Source organism: Channa argus, chromosome 20 (genome assembly GCF_033026475.1).
Source record: "Channa argus isolate prfri chromosome 20, Channa argus male v1.0, whole genome shotgun sequence".
NCBI classification, from domain to species: Eukaryota; Metazoa; Chordata; class Actinopteri; order Anabantiformes; family Channidae; genus Channa; species Channa argus.
The window spans coordinates 17983127-18002453 of record NC_090216.1 but is presented as its reverse complement, the minus strand read 5'-3'; the positions used below and the strand labels follow the sequence as shown (position 1 = coordinate 18002453).

The 19327-nt window shown below is 37.2% G+C and overlaps 1 protein-coding gene across 8 annotated transcripts in view; it reads left to right on the top strand.

The window, feature by feature from the left end:
* Positions 1-19327, top strand: part of myocd (myocardin) — a 115647-nt gene that overhangs the window by 59250 nt on the left and 37070 nt on the right. The gene's annotated exons all lie outside the window — the stretch shown is intronic.

The window sequence follows — 19327 nt, the reverse complement described above, 5'->3', positions numbered from 1 at the left end:
AAGCCATTTGGTAAACTTTGCCAAACTTATTCAAATTAACATAATGATTGTAAGTTTAAATGACGTGGCTAAATCTCACCCAGTGATTGTGGCTCATATCTCACACGCTTAGTTTATGTGAGGGGATTGTTGCTTATGTGAATGACAATGTGTTGAGTGTTATGGGCCTGATTATTTAGGTTGCCAAAACTGTCAATTAAACGTGATCAAAGCACACCAACAACCTAGGAATGGATTATGAAGTCTTATCAGTATTCTCTAAGGATGTTTTCCATTACTTTAATAGTTGCTGTTTTAAATGGCTTCAATACAAAGTTTAAATGTGCAGGACAACCTGGCCAAACTCTCTCAAGAATCAAGCATATTAAACTTTACAGAGTATATTTTGTTTGCTTTTACACAAATTAGATAATTTCTTTCTGCTAATTGAACTGGCTACTAATTAGCATGGGTATTGCTAGGATGCTGACTAGCTTGTTTAGCACACATTAAGTAACATGCTAATTAGCTTAGCAGGCCAGTTAGCTAGATAGGAGTGGATTCTATTTTACTTGCCAAGATGACCTCACTCTCAACTGAGAACAACTGAAAATGAAGCATTTACACTCACATTCCCATTTAGAACCAGCAGTTAACCCAGCCTGCATGTCTTTGGAGTGTGGAAGAGAACCAGGGGGAGGCCTAAGTGAAACTCAGCCATGCCCTGGCTGATCAATATGTGCAAAACCCAAATCTTGTCTCTGTGAGGCGAGAGTGATAACTCGCTGCTCTACTGCGGCATCACAAATGCCAGGGAAAAGGACTTTTTCAAGTTCATTGTGCAGAATGGAAAAAGTGTAAACCTTTTCACAGATTCTAGCGTTCACATTATGATAGCTAACGGCCACTTTCCCCAACTCGAACAACAATTACAAAACCTTCAATCGATTGTACTGCTTTACTTATAGTATGTCTGACTTGCTTTATTCTGAATGAAAATCACAGTCCGCATTACTAGTGTGAGAATGTTAAGGAATATGACACCAGTTTTTAGTGGTTTCATGAACAACACTGCCAAATAAATACGACAAAGCTTAAATAAGATAACATGATTAGTTAGGCAAGTGATTTAATATAATTCCTTCAACTTAAGTGATTTTATTTTTTTTAAAGTCATTTCCATGTCCATCATCAAAGTACTAATCTTAGCAACATTTTTCTATTGGTACCTCTGAGGAAAGTTATTACTTGTATGAAAAAATGAGTCCATGCTTCCTGTTGTCATTGCCCAGCTGAAGAACAGCGTTTATCCAGAATGGAAAAAACATAGGTGATTTGCCACTTGCATCACTATACATATAAAAAGGGCTTATCTTTTGTACTTTCTGGCTCCGACCAAATAGCCAAACATTCATAATTTTAAGGACATTAATGGTAGTCTCTAAATGATTGATGAAGTTGTCTAAAGAAATGTACAAAATGGAGAGAAACACAAACAATCTCAGCCTACTCTTATTGTTTTGTTAGCTTTGAGAAACTTGAGAACAATGATTTTTTTTTTTTTTTTTTTTTTTTTAAGAATCAATCATGTGAATGATCTTAGCCAACATACATACAGCAGGTAAATAGGTAAGTATGCAAGTCACAGGTCTTTGCCAAGAAAGTTCCCTGGCCAGATAAAACAAGGTTGTTTGAACATTTTATTGAATCCATCTGATGATTAATCCATGCTGAAATATCTCTGCTTTTCAGCTTCACAGCCCAAATCAACCTGGCTTATATGCCACTCACATCACAGGGCTGAAGGTGAAAAGTATCTGAGGAATCCTGTGATTTAAATTTGTATTTTTAGACTGATGTATCCCTGTGGGCTTTCAGAACAGTGAGAGCAACACAGCATTTCCCTCCTCACAAAGTTTTCCATGATGTCATGTGTGGCGCAGGAGAAAGAGTAATTGAAGAGGCAGATGAACATAAACTGGAATCTCCTCAATTTCAACCATTCATTTTATTCCCTTATTCCTCAAATCAGCCTGCAGACGGGAGACACAAGAGAAATAAAACAACTGAGGAGCCTTAGACTGTGGCTCCTCGTGGTCCTGCCAAAGACTGGATGACAGACTCCAAACACAAATAAAAGATAAGAGTGTTACTGACACGGTGACCTCTTCTTCATTTACTAGTTACAAAAACAGAAGAAACTCAGAAAAACTGTAATTTATTGAAGAAAGTATAAGGCTCCTTTAAAATTGATAATGTAAAAGTTAAGGCTTACAAAGTTACAAAGACATGAAGTGAGCAGAACATTTCTACTGCTGAGAAGTAACCTAAACTAAACTGACAGTAACAAAAAAGTTCGTTTTTGGAATTTATACAATAATATAATATATTTTTGTATAGTTTATATTTCTAAAACATTTTTGACTTTAATCACGAATGCAGACAGAAAAAACATGGGGAGGGACAGAGGGAACAACCTACAACAAAAATGACCAACATATACTGAGTGTTTAGGACCACAGCTAACATTGAGGACAACTCAATTAAATACTTAAAATTGCTTGGATGGAGTTGGGAATACGTGGAGGACATTTGGAGTCATCTTTATGATTTCCAAAACACCTCTTATAATTTGTGTGGTGTAGGCAAGACTTTATCAATACAACTAATTAACTTTTAATTTTTTGAAAATCCTGTCAACAATGACCTCCTTGTCTTTATGCGTTCATTTGTCCATATATATAGGACACACAGCTATAGTAAAGCAATACAGACCTGTTGTTTTAGGCGTTTGGTTCTTGTGGACTGTATTCAGTGAACGTAGAATATTTAATTGGTTAATGTTTGATGTCTCAGCTCCGACCTTGTCAATCCCCAAAAGACAACGCCAAGCTCAGCACAGCACGAGGTGACGATAATAAGTCGACTTCAGGGGAACTTTGGGTTGGAAGTTGTGATTATTTGATATCCCGAGAACTTTATTGATTCCAGGTGGAACATTGCCTTGTAATGCTGCAGCTGCAGAATAAAGAAAGAGCTCAAGCTCAAGTGCACAGCGATAATGTAAATGGTGCGTACAGTATTTATTTTACTTAAAGGAATATATTTTGTAAGTGTAATGGCAAGCTCAAGGTGAGTGCATAAACTACTGGAGCTGCTTCATTTATAGCTGGGTGGAAAATTTTCCATCCGCTTATTTTAAAATGTTAACAGAATAAAACAAGTAATTGTTTTTTTATTTATTGCACATTGAGTAGTAATGTTGTTTTATCCGAAACTTAAGTACTTTTTTAAAATAACTTAATGAACATTGTGTTAATTCTGAAGATGAAAGAACATTTGTACAACCTTACTGAGCGTTGTTATTGTGTAAGGTTAAACAGTTAGGTTTGCATCCCCTTACTTCCATGTAGGGGGACGTAAATGAATTCAAGTTACATCTGTTCTAGTTCTATCTAATTCTGCCTTAATGATTATGTTGATTTAAAAAAAAACAAAAAACTTTTGCACCCAAGAGTATGTCAACCAATTTCACTTTAATTAACAATCTCTGGCAAATATATTTCTTACATTTTTTATTATATTTAGTGTTAATCAAAAAATGCACTGATACCACTGACTAAAAACCAAAATCAGTTGTTGTACTTTTGTAATTCAACATGTTTCTGCATTAATACATTTCAACTACACTAAGCAATGTGCATAAGAGCAGATAATGCAGATTAAAATGTGTGTGTGTGTGTGTGTGTGTGTGTGTGTGTGTGTGTGTGTGTGAGGGTAGAAGGAACGTAGGGACAGAGACAGGAGGAGTTCACTTGGAGCAGAGCAGGCCCAGCCACTTGGAAAAAGTTCATGTTGAGAGCTGGTATCTCATCACAGTGGTGCTTTTTATGTGTGATGTCTAAAATGAATAGTACTTCCATCAGTAGTTAACACATTTTCACTTTCACTGGAAGTTTTAACATGAGTAAAAGGCTGTTCAGACTAAGCCGAGTAATGTATTAATCTAATTTTGTAACAAGTGATAATGAAAATGAATCTTGTGCCTGAAAGATCCTTAAAGCTTTATAGTCCACATGATGGCATCATTAACACAAGTTTTCAATCAGAGGTGTTACCAGCTGCCCACTAAAACTTTCAAGGCCTACTCCTTTTGGAACCATTCCTCAAAAATCTTTCTACTTTTCAGTTTTCCACGTGACATACTGTGATGGATTAATTTGAAAATAATTTCCTTTAAGAATCATTAATATGCCTGTAAAGGCATGTTGGCCTTTTTATGTATTTTTAATTTCTTCAATTTAACATTTTCAGGTCTATTTATCCCTGGAACATTCTCCCAAAACAAAATCCAGGGACAGAATGAACCATGTCCCTTCAGCCTGCTTTTGGCCTGATTGCCCTTTGGTATAAAACTTCTTTTGATGAACAAGGCAGATTAACTAATCAGACTTCAATTACTCACATCAGACATGTTAAATTGATAGCATTCCAGTGAATCTGTTAAAGGTGGCCCAACACCACCATAATTCTTCGCTGGGTTAAGCACAGACTTACCTGATACAAATCTAAGCAATGTTCTTTCCATTTCTTCAAACAAGATTGGGGGGAGAGGTCATAGTAGGCAGGAAGATTGTTTGGCAGCTCGGGAGTCTCCAACACCTGCAGTAGAACCAACTCTTATTGCTCCTTTTCGTGCAGCACCTTTCGCCTACAAGTAGATTCCACGCTGATTTGATGGTGGCCAAAGTTAGGAAGATTACTCTCATCTGGAGGAGATTATTCAGTCATGCTGATAGACATGATCAGCCCAACACTTCATCATTTCATGCGGTTTAACATTGGCTCTGCACAGTTTGCTTATTTATGTAGTGCTCTGCCCCTAAACTGAATGATTATTTTCATCAGAGGAAATTAGGTTAGCTTTCTGATTATACACAATCATGCATTGTGCAATGGCTTTCACTCCAAGTCTGTGGTGATTTGAAATTTGGACTTTGAGTTTAGTAGAAAAAAGATTTAAATGTAATGTAATGAACAATATTATACTAGACGTGATAAGGACTACCTGTTCTGCAAATAGAACTCCACTGGAAAAAATCTTCACCTTGCTATTCTCATTCTAAAAAGCATTTTCGGCCGACCTGCCAGTGGTTCTATCATGACCACGACCAGCATAAAACCTCAACACCATTACAAAAACCTAGGTTTTGCTTGCGTTAGGCAACAGGTGGAATGTGTGCCGAAGCATTTTTCCTGCTCTTTAGCTCTTAATTCATCCATGAAATTACTCACATGTTCATTCATCATCTGAGTGAACAGGCCCCGAGAAGAGAATCAGTTGATGGATAGAACATTTCTGAGGGCAAATATTACCTCAGTCCACATGGGCAGTAAACAGATTTATTATTTATCAAACCAGTCTTTGTGATGTGATGAAAAACCAAATGGGAGAACATAAAATAAATACTTATATTGAAGGGGAAGGATAGAAAAATATAAACCTAGGGCTGTGTTTGTAGTAGTGTCGACCCAAGTTTGTAATTGGTTTCATATTTAGTTATATTACAGTGAAACTTACTGAAAGTTATACCGGGGCTCTGTGAGCTCAGACACATAAATAAATCTTTGATACCTCTGTTGCAAAAATGCTGCACACCTCCTCATGCCAACGGTTCTGTTGACTGGACAGTGTTTTGTTTTGTTTTTTGTAAGCTTTGAAATGTTCGCCCGTCTGGGCCAAGTGCTGTTCACCTATCTGGAATGTACAGTTAAAATTGCTTTGCAGCTAATATAAATACAAGCCACGGTGGTTGTAGTGTAGAGAGATGGCAGACCCTTGTGTGGAGAGGGAGCAACCTTGAGTCACGGGCTCTTCCAATGAAGTTGAGGTGGTCATGTTAGCTTTTATTTGGATAAATCTATGTGCGTGTGTGTTCTGCTGCCCTCAATCACTGACAAGTAATTAAAAAGATGAAGTCACCCTTTCTAACACCTCATTGTGTGTGGCTGTTATTCTCAGTGACAGTAGCCCATGCATCTGTGAAAATAGCTCAGCAACGTTTCATAATGATGGACAGCAAAGCTACTTACATGTGAAACAGTAATGTGGAGAGTATTCAGTTAATGATTAGCTGGTAAACTTTGGCGGTAGCTGGATGAACCAGATGTTTAACTCAGGGCTTTGTGGAGAGCAAAAAGATACAGTAGCTAAAAAGAGCCAGAAATATGGCTCCAAATCATATTGTTTCTTTGGGTTTGCTGGATGTGCGAATAGGCAAATGTTTACAAACATGTTCGTCACATACGCTTGGAAGGCAAAAATATGTTTGTGATATCTCGTAACAATTTGGCTGCACATTTCTGTCGGAACCCAATCTGAGCCTGATGCAGTTGAGCTTTTGCAGCGATTTACTAGTATTAATACTCAATGCATCTTTTCATTATGTAAACAGCTTATCTGGTTAAGGGTCGCAGCTTGTGCTGGAGCCGATCGCAGCTTGTACACGGGACATTTTGGCAGTCTACCTCAGGGCCACACATGGAGTTAGGCCACCATTCACACCGATTGGCAACTTTATGGCACCACCTAACCTAACTGCCTGTTCTGGGACTGCAGAAGAAGAACAGAGTACCCAGAGAAAAGCCACACAGGCACAAAGAGAATGTGCAAACTCCACAAAGTGGCACTGCCCGAAATTCGGCCCAATAGCTATAGGGTGGCTGCACTTGCCACTCCACCTCCTATGAATTAATATTACACTACTGGGGGTGTAATTACATCTCTTTAGTGCCTATAACTTTTGAAGTACGTGATCCAAACCTGAACATAATTTTTTACATTGCTTTCCAAAACCCTTGATATCTGACAGTGCTCTGAAATGCACTTCATCAACTGCTGCTAATTTTACGACGTTAGCTAGCACAACCGAAATATACCTCTTTTTATTTAAGTGAATGTTGCAAATCTTGCACGGGCTGGTTGGTATAATCTTTAACAAGGATGCACATGCTACCTACCCAACAGCTTAGTTGTTAAGCACTGTGAGCTTGATTATTCAGCCTGAAAGGAAGGAAGGAAAGCCAGGGCACAGTTACTGTGTCTGTGGGGTATTTGTGTACAATATCAGAACATTAAACTATGGTTCTGGAGGTAGAGCAGTCATCCACCAATCCCAGGGTTGTTTGTTCGATCCCCGGCTGATCCTGTCACATGTTGAAGTGTCCTTGAGCAAGACACTGAACATCAACTTATTGTGAGTGTGAATGGGTGAATAAGTAGCAGTGTAAAACGCTTTGAGTGCCAATAGGTAGAAAAGTGCTATATAAGTGCAGAACATTTACCATTTAGAACAAAACAGTGGCACATTTTTAAGTTGAATGATTTAACACATTTATTTTGTAGCCTATACAGACATTTTATGTGTGTGATTTTTTTATAACTATACTGCGAATCCATATTTAGGCAGTAAGTTAAATGAACTTATATAATCTTGTCAGTTAACTCACATGTGTACAGTTTTTAAAAGTAAGAGTAGATGTTATCATGAGTCCAAGGCTTCTGTTATTATGAAAAGGATTTTAAGATTTGAAGCTACTGTCCACTGGAAACAAAAACTCATCTGGATGCCTATTAAACTTTCCATGATTGTCGCTAATATGCGCTATGGATATGAGCAAGGACAAATGTAATATAAAGGGAATTAAGGGGCTTACTTTAGAAGCTTCCATTTAACATTTTCATTATTTGTTAGATGCTTCACAAAAGCAAACAATTAGAGGAGCGTGCTCCATCATCTGACACTACACATAGCAGCCCGTATCAATTATACAAGTTTTTCCCAATTTTAACACTCACTGAGGGAGAGAGGAAAATGTAGTCTACAGTTCGTTGTATGGCTTATACTATATATTCTCAGAGGTATCAGTAATCAGTACTACATGATTTAGCACTCTTACATTTACGAACAACCCTGACAGTGATATTATCTGAGTGTTCATTCATCAGCTGTTAACTGGAATGATAAAGACAGTCTAGGATTACCTACCTCTCCAAAACTCCGGAAAAGATTAGGTCCTTGCATCCACAGGGCTATTTTTAGAGCCCTTTAACGATGGCATATTAAACAGAACGCTTAGAAATTCAATTAAGAAACCACTCGCCCACAATGACCTGAAAATAACCCAGAGTTATTCTAAAACAAAGTCTCTGCCGATCAGCCGCTGTGCCGCCTCACATGTGGTTTGGAGACAGGAGTGCTTAAAACCACAGATTCTTAAGGGCTGCAGAGATTAATGAAGAGTTTCTTTTTCCAGGAGTTGTATTGTGGATACAAGAGCTTTGGGTGCTGATTTTTTTTTTTACCTAGGGGAGAAATCCTCACAGTAGAAATGAAAACAGTAATACAATATACAGCTCTGATCCGGCTCACGGCTCAGAAACAAAAGCAGGAGTGCATTCCAGACCCGAGAGAAAGGAAACGAGAATAGACAGCTCTGGTTCATTTTCAGATATCGATCACATTTGGCATTTATGTGAATGGTGGCTGACAGAGTCGGTGCCATATATTTCCAGAGGAACATTTTAGTATATGGAAAAATGACTCATTTTTTACAACCCTTTTCCCCTTTTATTTACTTTTTAATAACATTGTCTGACACCCTCACATAAATATCAATAAAACAGACGTCTCAGTCCATCTCTTAATTTTTTACATATTGATCTGTCATCATCAGTGCTTCCCAAGGCTGTTAGTCATTTTCTATTGCTTTCATTGGCACTGCATAAAGCTGCCACATGCCTTTTCAATTTTATTGTAAAATACTGAGGCTCTCTTTTCAGCCTGGATGACAGAGCAAAGCTGCAACAGTGAAAAGTGGCTAAGTTCTTTTAATTGATTTGTCATTATAAGGTTAATGTGACATATCAGTACATGACTAAGGTAAAAATTACAAATACAGGATTTTTTTTTGCTTCACCCAGCTACTGTAGGTGCACTGCTTTGCCCATCACTTTATTGTGGATAAGGCAGAGGATGTTATATTGAATAACTAAATATTGAGGTTTTGATAGAACCTCTCAGATAAACTTTCAATAATATAATGTCATATTTAAGAGATGTTAAAGAACTTGTAGAAGTATGTTGCAAAACTGACCTCAGTGTGGAGAGAGACGTCATACTTATTGAACAAGCTGGCAGCAGTGTAGAGATGTTTGTTCTTAACGTTTTTGAGAGAACCTCAACCTTCCAACTAATCAATACATATCTGCAGCTGTAATTTGATTTGAATAACTAAACCTAAAGGGCTGTGAAAAGCATAGCACACCATAGCAGATGATAGAAGAGCACAGTGGGGCAGAGGGAAGTAGGGCTGAATGGTTTAGTTTTAGCAAAAGGTGGTTCTGACACCTGTTCAGCAAACATTATTGACAGGCTGATCTTTGTTGTTTCCAATCAAAATGCCCAACAGCAGGTCTGATCCGTTCACTCTAACATTTATTCAAGGGCTGGACTGTTGTTTGTGCTCGATTTCTGCACGAGGTTGGAGATACAGGCTTTGGCATGTGTGTAAAACAAAGATCCTTTATGCGGAGAGGTGCGTCACACTGCCTAACATTTAAGGTGGACTGTTTCTGTAGTTCCAAGGCAAACAGAGCATCTTATCTCACATCAGTCGCCAGTTAAAGCATGTTTGGTACAAACATTAAATTCTCATCTTGAAAAAAATACAATGAATTAAGTATTTGTGCCCCTAAATTCTCAGGATTTTCTTACTGGGACCATGACCCTGCACTGCACCTGATGAGTCAGTTGAACTCAATCAGTTTAACTAAAAGGAAAATGATTGGCTTAAACCATTTAAGTATATTATTTTATTATTAACCATTTTAGCCCTGCAAATTGTTTGACTTAAATAAAGTAACTTAACATCGGGAAGTAATTTGTACTCATATGAAGCATATCCCTCAACTTATTAAAGATGAGGGAAGAGAATTTATCGGAATAAGTAAGATTATCTTGTGTGCATTGTTTGTTACAAATACTACCAATTATACTTCCTTTACTTATTTACCTTCCACTAAGATAAACTATTACAATCTAGTTGTAACAACTTTAACCTCTGTTGTGGTTCTCAAATCATTTGAGGAAACCAATTGCCTGAAACCATTTAAGTTTCATTAACACAATTTAAATGCACATATCTGACACAATTTAAAAAATTTATTTAGTTCAACAATGAACAATTATGGATGACCAAACATTTTAGTGTTTAAACATTTTACATTTCTTTGTTTAAAGTTACAGTTTACCATTTATTTGCGGTTGCTTTTACAGTATTATAAATTAAAAAAAAAAGAAATCCAATCAAGTATATGAGGTTAATATAAAATTGGCTACAAATCAATTCCTATTCTGTAGGTTTTGACATGGATGATATAGACCAGATGTATTTAAATGAGTTTAAGCATTTGTAATCAAAATTACTTTAAAGTAAAACAAAATAGTACAAAGTACAATAATATACTTATATTCCAGAGCTACCTGCCTTCAGTTCCAGAGAAAAAAAAAATCTAAATTCTTTTACATCTTGTTTCTGGTAAATGGCCCTAAATAAACTATTTTGCAAATTTTACATTCCATAAACTGTTTTAATTGCAGATTTAATTGTTCATCATAACAATGATGTCAGTGACAAAACTTTGATTTGAGCTTGTTGTTCAACCATCATAAAGATTTAAGACGACACCCATTACTAATTCATAATCTGAAGTAGACATCTTCTATAAAATTATGCTGAGTATTCTGAGCAATATTTGACCAGATATGTTGGTCTATTATTATTAAATAAAGAAACCCACCATCCAGGGGAGCAGAGTTCCTGGCTCATGTGTTTTAGACAACAGAGGTCAACAGAGAACATTAAGATAATCCAGATTGCATACAATTTATTGTTGGGATTAGTTTGAAGAGTGTTGAAAATATGATTAATTTAGTAAATGACCGAAGGTACCTATCACACGTGAAGGTGATGAGCTACATATATTGGAAAAGACGATAAAAAAATACCTTAAAAGTAGAGAAGATCTCAGAGTCCTAAAATGTTCAAAGTTTGATAGTAGGCCGTCCAGAGCTGCTGTTATCTGCACTGATGCTGTTCTTGACCTGCTGAACAAACAAACAAAATGTGTGCATACCGCGATTTTAAGGTCCACAAATCACATTCAGTGTCACTGTAATGCATCAAAAATATTTCACCTTCTCCATATTCCATATCATAAATCAAATCAAATCATAAATCATCATAGTTTTCTTGTCATATTATTATATCAAAATTAATTGAGTTTCCCCCCTGACCTAAATTAAGACTAGCATTAACTGATATAGCTGGCACTAGCTTACATGAGAAAGGCCAACATGAGAAGGAAAAAATTCCTTTAACCAATAGCTAGCGCTATATTTGTTAAAGAAATCTATTTGGATGAAAGGATAAATATTTTCCTCTCATTGTGAACCCAGTAAAGAATTTTTTAGACAATCAGCCTTTAAATCACTGCAGAGACACAGACCATGTCAAAAAATAAACAGTAAAAACTACATTAAAACTGACAAACATAAAATGATTAAAATTTGCCTATTACTCTTTTGAACACCTAAAAATTACTAAACTGCATTAATTATGGTTTCTTGGAAAACGTCATTTCAACCACACTACATTTTCTTGTGAACGTAATGACAATATATTGTCACGTAACATAATTGGCGAGTTTCAAACATATAATAATATCAGCAATATATCAGATTTTGCTGCAAAATATCCAGTTTAGTTTTGTGCAGTAGATTCTGCAGTACAGTGTCCCGATTGTTTGGGGTCAGGGAGAACAAAAGCTGGTGTAATAGAGGAAAATCTAACAGTGGCTTTACACAAAACATGTTTTATCACTTTGAAATACATCAACGATCTTACTCTAATCCTAAAGACAGCGGTTTTTCTTGCCTAAACCTAACCAGACACAGGACTCGGGGACCGGACTCAGGAACCAAGCTCGGATTGTTGGCTTGATAATCCTGTGCATTATACACCCGCCAACTACCTCCTGGCAGCTCCCTTTCAATTATTGAAAGTACTGTTTCATTCATTCAAAAAAATGAATGAAACTGGGCACTGGAATCTAAAAATTATATTTGCTGCAAAAACCCTTTAGTTGTAAAGGAGCCTAATATTTAAGAGACAGGGTTGGTTTAACTGCAATGGCAGATTACAAAAATATCACATTAAAGTTTTTTCTGACCATATGTTATTGCACTCCTGATTGAACCGATAACCCAAATACTGAAAAACTGAAAAAAATAAGAATTTGGATCAGCCAAGTACAATAGGTCCCACTTCTAATAACTGGGATTGCAGTCATGTATCAAGGTACAAATACCAGTGGAAGAGCGCTGCATGCAAGGTGAAATCATTCTCAGCTCTGTTCTTCTTTGTTCATGTGTTGTGAATAATAAAAAAAGAAGAATTCATTTTATGGTTTTACTAGTCAGCAACCCAGGTATGCATTTGTCAACATAGAGGGAAAGTTAGAACCATATGTTAATTTGAACGGGAGGCACCTGGATGTGATTAGGACTGTGGATGATAGAAACACACACGAGCCTGTACTTGAGAAAAGCACAATGAACAGGACAACACTAGCTCAAATCAGAATGAAAACATTTGAAGGTCTAAATGATATTTTTAATGAACATGCTGATGGGCAGGCTTACTGCGGACACAAGGTTTATCCTGTTTATGAAAAGTCTGGACATTTTCCATAACTTATAAAGTAATTGACTTCACTGCATCCCTCTTCCTATGTGGGCTTGCAAAAACACACTATTGTTTTCTTCTCTGTAAAAAAGAAGAGCATGCAACTCATTGTTTTTCGGGTGGTTTTTTTCTCCATGCTTACAGTAGGTGTCAACTTAATTGTGGGAGAGGTGACAGGTGATAGAAAACACATAGAAACCAGTTAAACCTGTGAACTCAGTAAAAAAAAAGTGAAAGCAACTTGGTCATATAATGACAATCAGTACTTTGACCATCTGTGCTAGTGTGTGTTGAGTTTAATGTGCATCTGTAGTAACTGTGTCACTTTATTTATTTATTGCTGGCCTCGGTTTCTCAAAACTTTTATATCATGGTGATCATTTATTATACACTTAGACACTGGCAAACAGTTTGATCCAAAGCGAGTGCACTGGGGAGCTGAACTGTGGTTGATAGACAACCTTCGCTACCTCCTGAGCTACAACCTTCTTCTTCTTCTTATAAACAATTTCTCCACAGTATACCAATATTAATTTTTCACAAAATTTGTTGAATTGCTTTTAAGGTTGTGGGAAAATCACTCATATATTATTTACTACTAGTTTCACAAGAAGGTTCATTAGTTCACTTGGCTAATCTACTACATCTGGACTGTGTGGGTTTGATTGATCACTGATCATGATTATAGTTTTTGCTTATGTGTTAGCAATAGCCTTTTTATTTTATTAAGCTGTTGCATACTAGTATTCGTGTTATATTTATAAGCCAAAAGGTTTCTCTATTTTAATCTCTGATTCAGTATCCTCCAACTTTTGAGAAATATATCTGAGGCCATTATTAATAATTGGATAATGAAGCACTTGAAATATACGTACTTTCTCTTTTAGTCACCATTTTAATGGTATAATGGTAATAACCAAAACACATTCAGCCCCAGAATCAGGTAAATTATTTAGACTTTTACAGGTGTTCACCCTTCTGTAGATATGCTGTTCATTAGAGTGCAGACCAGAGAATCCATCAAATGTTTCCTCCAAATGTCCACTACAGTAAATGCTGGCTATCCAAAGGCCAAGTACAACATGGAACTGAGGGTCAAATTTTCAAAGGTTTCAACTGACATACCAGAAGCTTTGCGAATCAGCTTCAGCAAAAACAACAGAATTTTATATTGGGACTGTGCTCAAGACCACTGTATGGAGATGCTATCAGGGTCAAGTATCTGCTCATTACAGATGTTCTTCAATTAACGTTCAGGACAGCAAGATTGATCATTCTATGTTTATGTACATTGTGCTTCTTTTTCAATACACCTTGGAAATTTCATTAAAACGAAGAAGAGCTAGAACAGGTATCTGGCTTTTGATCCACTGTTTGCTTTGGTTTGAAGTAGACAGCTGTTGAATGATACTAAGAATTGTGCTAGTTGGCTTTACTGTGAAATTACAAACTGGAAAGACTGGGCTAAAAAAGACTTTGTATCTAATAAGAAAGGGAGACTGGGGTAGAATGAGTCAGTTTTCTATTAAATGTTAGGTCAGAAAAATAAATATATACTTATTTCCAGCTATATCGTCTTTGTCTATTTATGGAATCAATATGCTTGATGCTTTTAATGGACAATTCTTTATTCCAAAGTGACAATGTGAGGGACAAACAGAAAATAAAGAGAAAAAATGTGGAAAGTGAACATTATTTTACTCTAGTCTCTAGTCCTATAAACCCATACATTTAAAAGAGTAAGACACTGATTTCAATTACAGTAGAAGAGCTTCTATAAAAGTATCAATACTGACACTGCAGAACCAAAGATGCCTATATTAAACCACAATGTGACACAACTGCTGACACTTTGATCAAAGATTGCTCAGAATTAAACATGTGTACTGTGCAAGACTCCAGGCTCCAAGAATGCGTCCGCACTGTCTGCAACAATCAGCCTGAGAACATCCACAAGAATATGCTGTATCCTAAAAGAAGCAGGCAGCTTCCGTTATCCCATTTGCAGCTCAAGTTGCTAGCCTCAAGTAGAGATGAAGTACAAACCAAAGAGCTGTTCTTTTTAACTAAAACTTGTATAAATCAGTCCAAGCTGATGCTCACTCAAGTGACATCACTGAAGGCAAACTTCACATTGTTCCTTGTAGAAAGAAACTAAAGGCTGACATAGTAGTTGCTTGGCATACAGTAGTTAAATGAACTAGGTCATACATCATCAAGAAAATGTTCCTACAAGAGCTTCTCCAACATTTGCTTGACTAATGATCCTGGGCATCTGGCAAGAGTCGAGAGCCAAACAAATACCAGTTCTTTATTTCCCAAACTAGACCTCTGCCTGATTTTACTAGGTTAAAATCTTACTAAAATCTTAATCTTAATCTATTAAAGTAACCAGGTTTTTTTTTTTTTAAACTGTCAAACAAGAAAGCTGGTTTCCCAAATCACGGTAGGAGATTGTGGAAACCTGATTCCCCACGTAGATTTGTGTCAGAAAACGCAGATTTCTTTGCCATGTACTGTATATGAGTAACCAGGTTTCTAATTGGCTTTCTCCATGTGGTCTAAAGAAAAGGCTGCTAACGGAGACAAGCAGCTCAGTGAAAGAATGAATTAAGTTGCCTTCACAAAGTACTTCGTAGAAGTCCAAATAATTTGCTTTCCCCCCACAGATTTTTTAAACACAGACAGTCTTTTCCTTTCTCTCCGCCTGAGATGCCACCGCTGTGACACAAACACAGCCAAAAAAAAAAAAGGAAAGAAAGATGGAAAGCATTCTCTGTCACTATACAGTTGAAATCTTGGATCATGGCTTGCAGAGAAATCAGATTACTATATATGAAGATTTTAGGTTTCTGAAGTGCATGTAAAAGCTGTTTCCTGATTCCCCGAGAAATCTGATTTCTCAGAGTAACCTGATTACTTGGATGCATGTAAACGCAATCATTGCTGTGGCACTAAAAACAGAGTCGGTGGCTCATTAAATTCATGAAAGTGACAGACTTTTGCATCTCAATCTAGCAAATCACTGCACATTTCAGACATAATAGTTGGACCATTGGTTTTTTGAAGCTAAATGTTTTGCAATTATGTAGCGCTTTTCTAGCTTACTGGTCCCCAAAGCTCTTTGCACTGCATTCACACAATGGGGGAGCTGCTATACAGCTGGCCTACATTTACCAGGGGCAACTAAGTTGGGGTTCAATATCTTGCTCAAGGACTCTTCAAGATGTGAAGAGCTGCTGATTGAAACAACAACCCTGTGGTTGGTGGACCACTGCTTCACCTCCTGCGCCACAGTCACCAAGAGGGTGCAAAAATGATTAAATGTGCATTGAGACGGATTGTAAATTGTTAGTTTTAGAGATGTTCACATATCCAGACAGAACGTCCACAAGCTGTACCATCCTGTTTCCTGCCTTCCTTGTTAAGTGGCCAGACAATGAGTGACAATGAGTGACAGACAATGAGTTTTCCCATTTCTGAAAGACAGGAACTATGTGTCGCCAGGCAGCATATTTCCAATCACCATGTAGCCAATCCAGCAGTACAATACAAGGTCACACTTGTGTAGATTCAGTCTAGTGTTTGAACTAGATTTTTACAGGTTAACTCTGAAGTTTTAACAGCACAAGCAATGATAGTTTTCTATATCAAAAAGAAACTTTTCACATGCAAGTGAAAAGTTTAAACACTTCAAACACTATTATCTCATTAATTGCCTGATAAGTTACATGGAAACACTTGCAGAGATAACACCAGTGACCTGTCTGTTGCATTCAGTTTATCCAATTTGTTGTCTTCCACGTCCTTGTCTGACAAGCCAGTTGCTGTCTGTGTCGAAGATATGTTTATCTGACAAATTGTGCTATAGGATTTGTCAGGAAGGCCAAACATTTCCAAGCTGTCAGTCAAGCTGATGAACAGTTGAGGGCAGCGGTGAACAGTTTGCAGGCTTGTGTGAAGTATGCAGGGAGTGAAAGTACCCTTTGTCACAGAGTTGAGGCATCTCCAGTAACACGCAAATACAGAACCTAGCTGACAAAGCTCTGCCTGGACGTGTGTATACGTATGTGGAGGCCTGTGTGCATCGGAGAGCTGGATGTAGGCGTTTCTGACAGAGCCTCTGCAGTCATCTGTCACCTACAGTGCTCTTATCAGAGGACTGGCTCAGATGCCACTGTTTGTTTTGAAGCATCGTTCGTGTAAATGCTAGTGTTGCAAGATTGTGGAGAACTTTTTATTCAATATGAATTAAAAATTCTCTTTCTCTTTTGATTTCTCCCATGCTATTGTCTCTTTTTACTGTAAATGTTTGTATACATATATGATCATATATGAACACATATATGAAATTAGACTAACCTTAAACCTCTTGTCCTTTAGTGACCGTTGGCCAGCTGCATGCAAGCTCCCGCATCGGTGTCTGAGTGTGTGTGTGAATGTGCTTTGGGTATCAATAGGTAGAAAAGTGCTATATAAGTGCAGAACATTTATATAAATACTTTTAACCTGTAAACATTCACCACTTGCTGTATGGTTCTCTGTTTCTCATGGAAGGAAACGCAACAGTCGTTTCCACACTTGGTGTTTCAATGGAATCTGTGAATCTTTGATAAAGAACTAAAATCTTTCCAATCACGAATTGAGAAATATTCTTTTGGTACTGATGGACAGTTCTCTGACAACGTTTGGCACTAAGTGGTGAACATCAAGGCACCTTTGATACAAAGACCTGAGCCTGGATGCTAATTTACATTCTTTATGTAAAGCACAGATTTTTTTTTTTAATGCATTTTTAGAACAATTCTTAACTTTTCTAAAAGTGGTGTTTGAACATGTAGGTGGAAAAAGAATACAAACATTAAGTAAATAGAAGAGTAAACATTTTCCTCTTACCAGACTCATGTGGTAGTAAACTGAAACTGTTTTGAATTTGCTCTATTTGCTCTCTCTATTTGCTTCTTTAACATCTCTGGTATCACATGTGATGGATGAAGGTTAAAACATTGGACAGTCTCTCTAATTCTAGCATCATTGCTGTGTGGTCGAGCACACTGTGGAGTTGTTTCCAGTTCTTTTTTTTCCTTTGCGATTTACTCCCCCTCCCTCCCTCCTTTGTGTCTCCCCCTCGTCCTACTGGCTCGTGTGGAGCCTGTGAGCCGTTCAGCCTGCGATCATGGCTCTGGTCCACGATTCAGTGGACAAGCAGCCGATGACATCATACTTCACTGTGGACATGTGTATGTCTGGTGGAGTGGGAGACAGAAAGTGACACCACTGGTCACTGTGACACAGTATTTGTCTTGTCCACCACATTCACACACTGAGTCAGATCTAAATGTGGTTATGAGTGTGTGTTTCCTCTAAGACCTTACCTTTGTTACAAGTACAGAGAAAGAGAAGCTAATTACCACATATTTGATCACAATAACTTCAATATATTTTAACATTAATTTACACCTGATGCTTTGAAGTAAAGACACACTCTAAAATCAGAAATCATAGATTAAGAGCACTTTTCTTAAGCTGGTTATTTTTTGGGGGGGATTTAAAATAAAACTAAATAGCCAAAGCGCAATCCCCCTAAGTTTTTATCCGTGTGACATTTAAAATGTTTTGTAATGAAACCACTGTCCTTTCAAAAGCATAAATCCATAGCAGTGTGCAAACAAAGCGGACACTGTGACCGTACAGAGGCCGATCATTTTGTGTATTAAAGCTGTCTGCTCTGCAATGAAATAAAGCTCAGTTGGGTGTTAAGTTCGTTAGATCTCATGAAGTTGGTTGATAGAGCCAATGTGCCACAGACAATTAGGGACTCAGTTCTTGGTGGTGCTGGTGTGTTTTATGTTTACGGTAGCACCGCTATACGTAATAATCCATTCTGATCGTGGGCTGCTGTAATCATCTCTCTCCATACTTTATGAGAGGCAACACCATTGTGAAGTGACTGCAGGACACTGGGAGATTTAAAATAAGCTGTTATATTCTTAAACAACACAACAGCTGGATTTCAGAATTGCTATGGTAGAAGGTACAATACTGTACATTTACAATTGAACACAGGTAACATCACTGTATTTTATAATTTAGCTCGGCTTGTGTGAGGCATCTACAAAGTAAATCTTTTACAGTAAACATCCACAAAAAAGGAAAAGAATCATATTGGCTAACTTTGGCTATAAAGGCCCTATATCAGCCAGTGGTTTTGCTGTAGCAACAAACTGATATGAGCCAGCCAGGAACAACTCTTCTGCTGCAAACCCACTCTCTCTGGGGAAAATATGAACCAAAAAGATTGTAACGCTGGAAAATATTTAAGTAATTTTGCTTTCAGTAACTTGGAGATCTGAGGCCTCATGAACTTGTTGTCAGTGTGAACTTTAACACAAAAGGGAACATTCTAAGTAAAGACACACAATTTGGCTCATTAAATGGAGTCACTTGACTTAATTCTTTGAACATATATACGTGTCAGTATTATATAAAGTATGAGAATGATTAATAAGTATCCAAAATCCCTACTCACTTGTTGCAATAG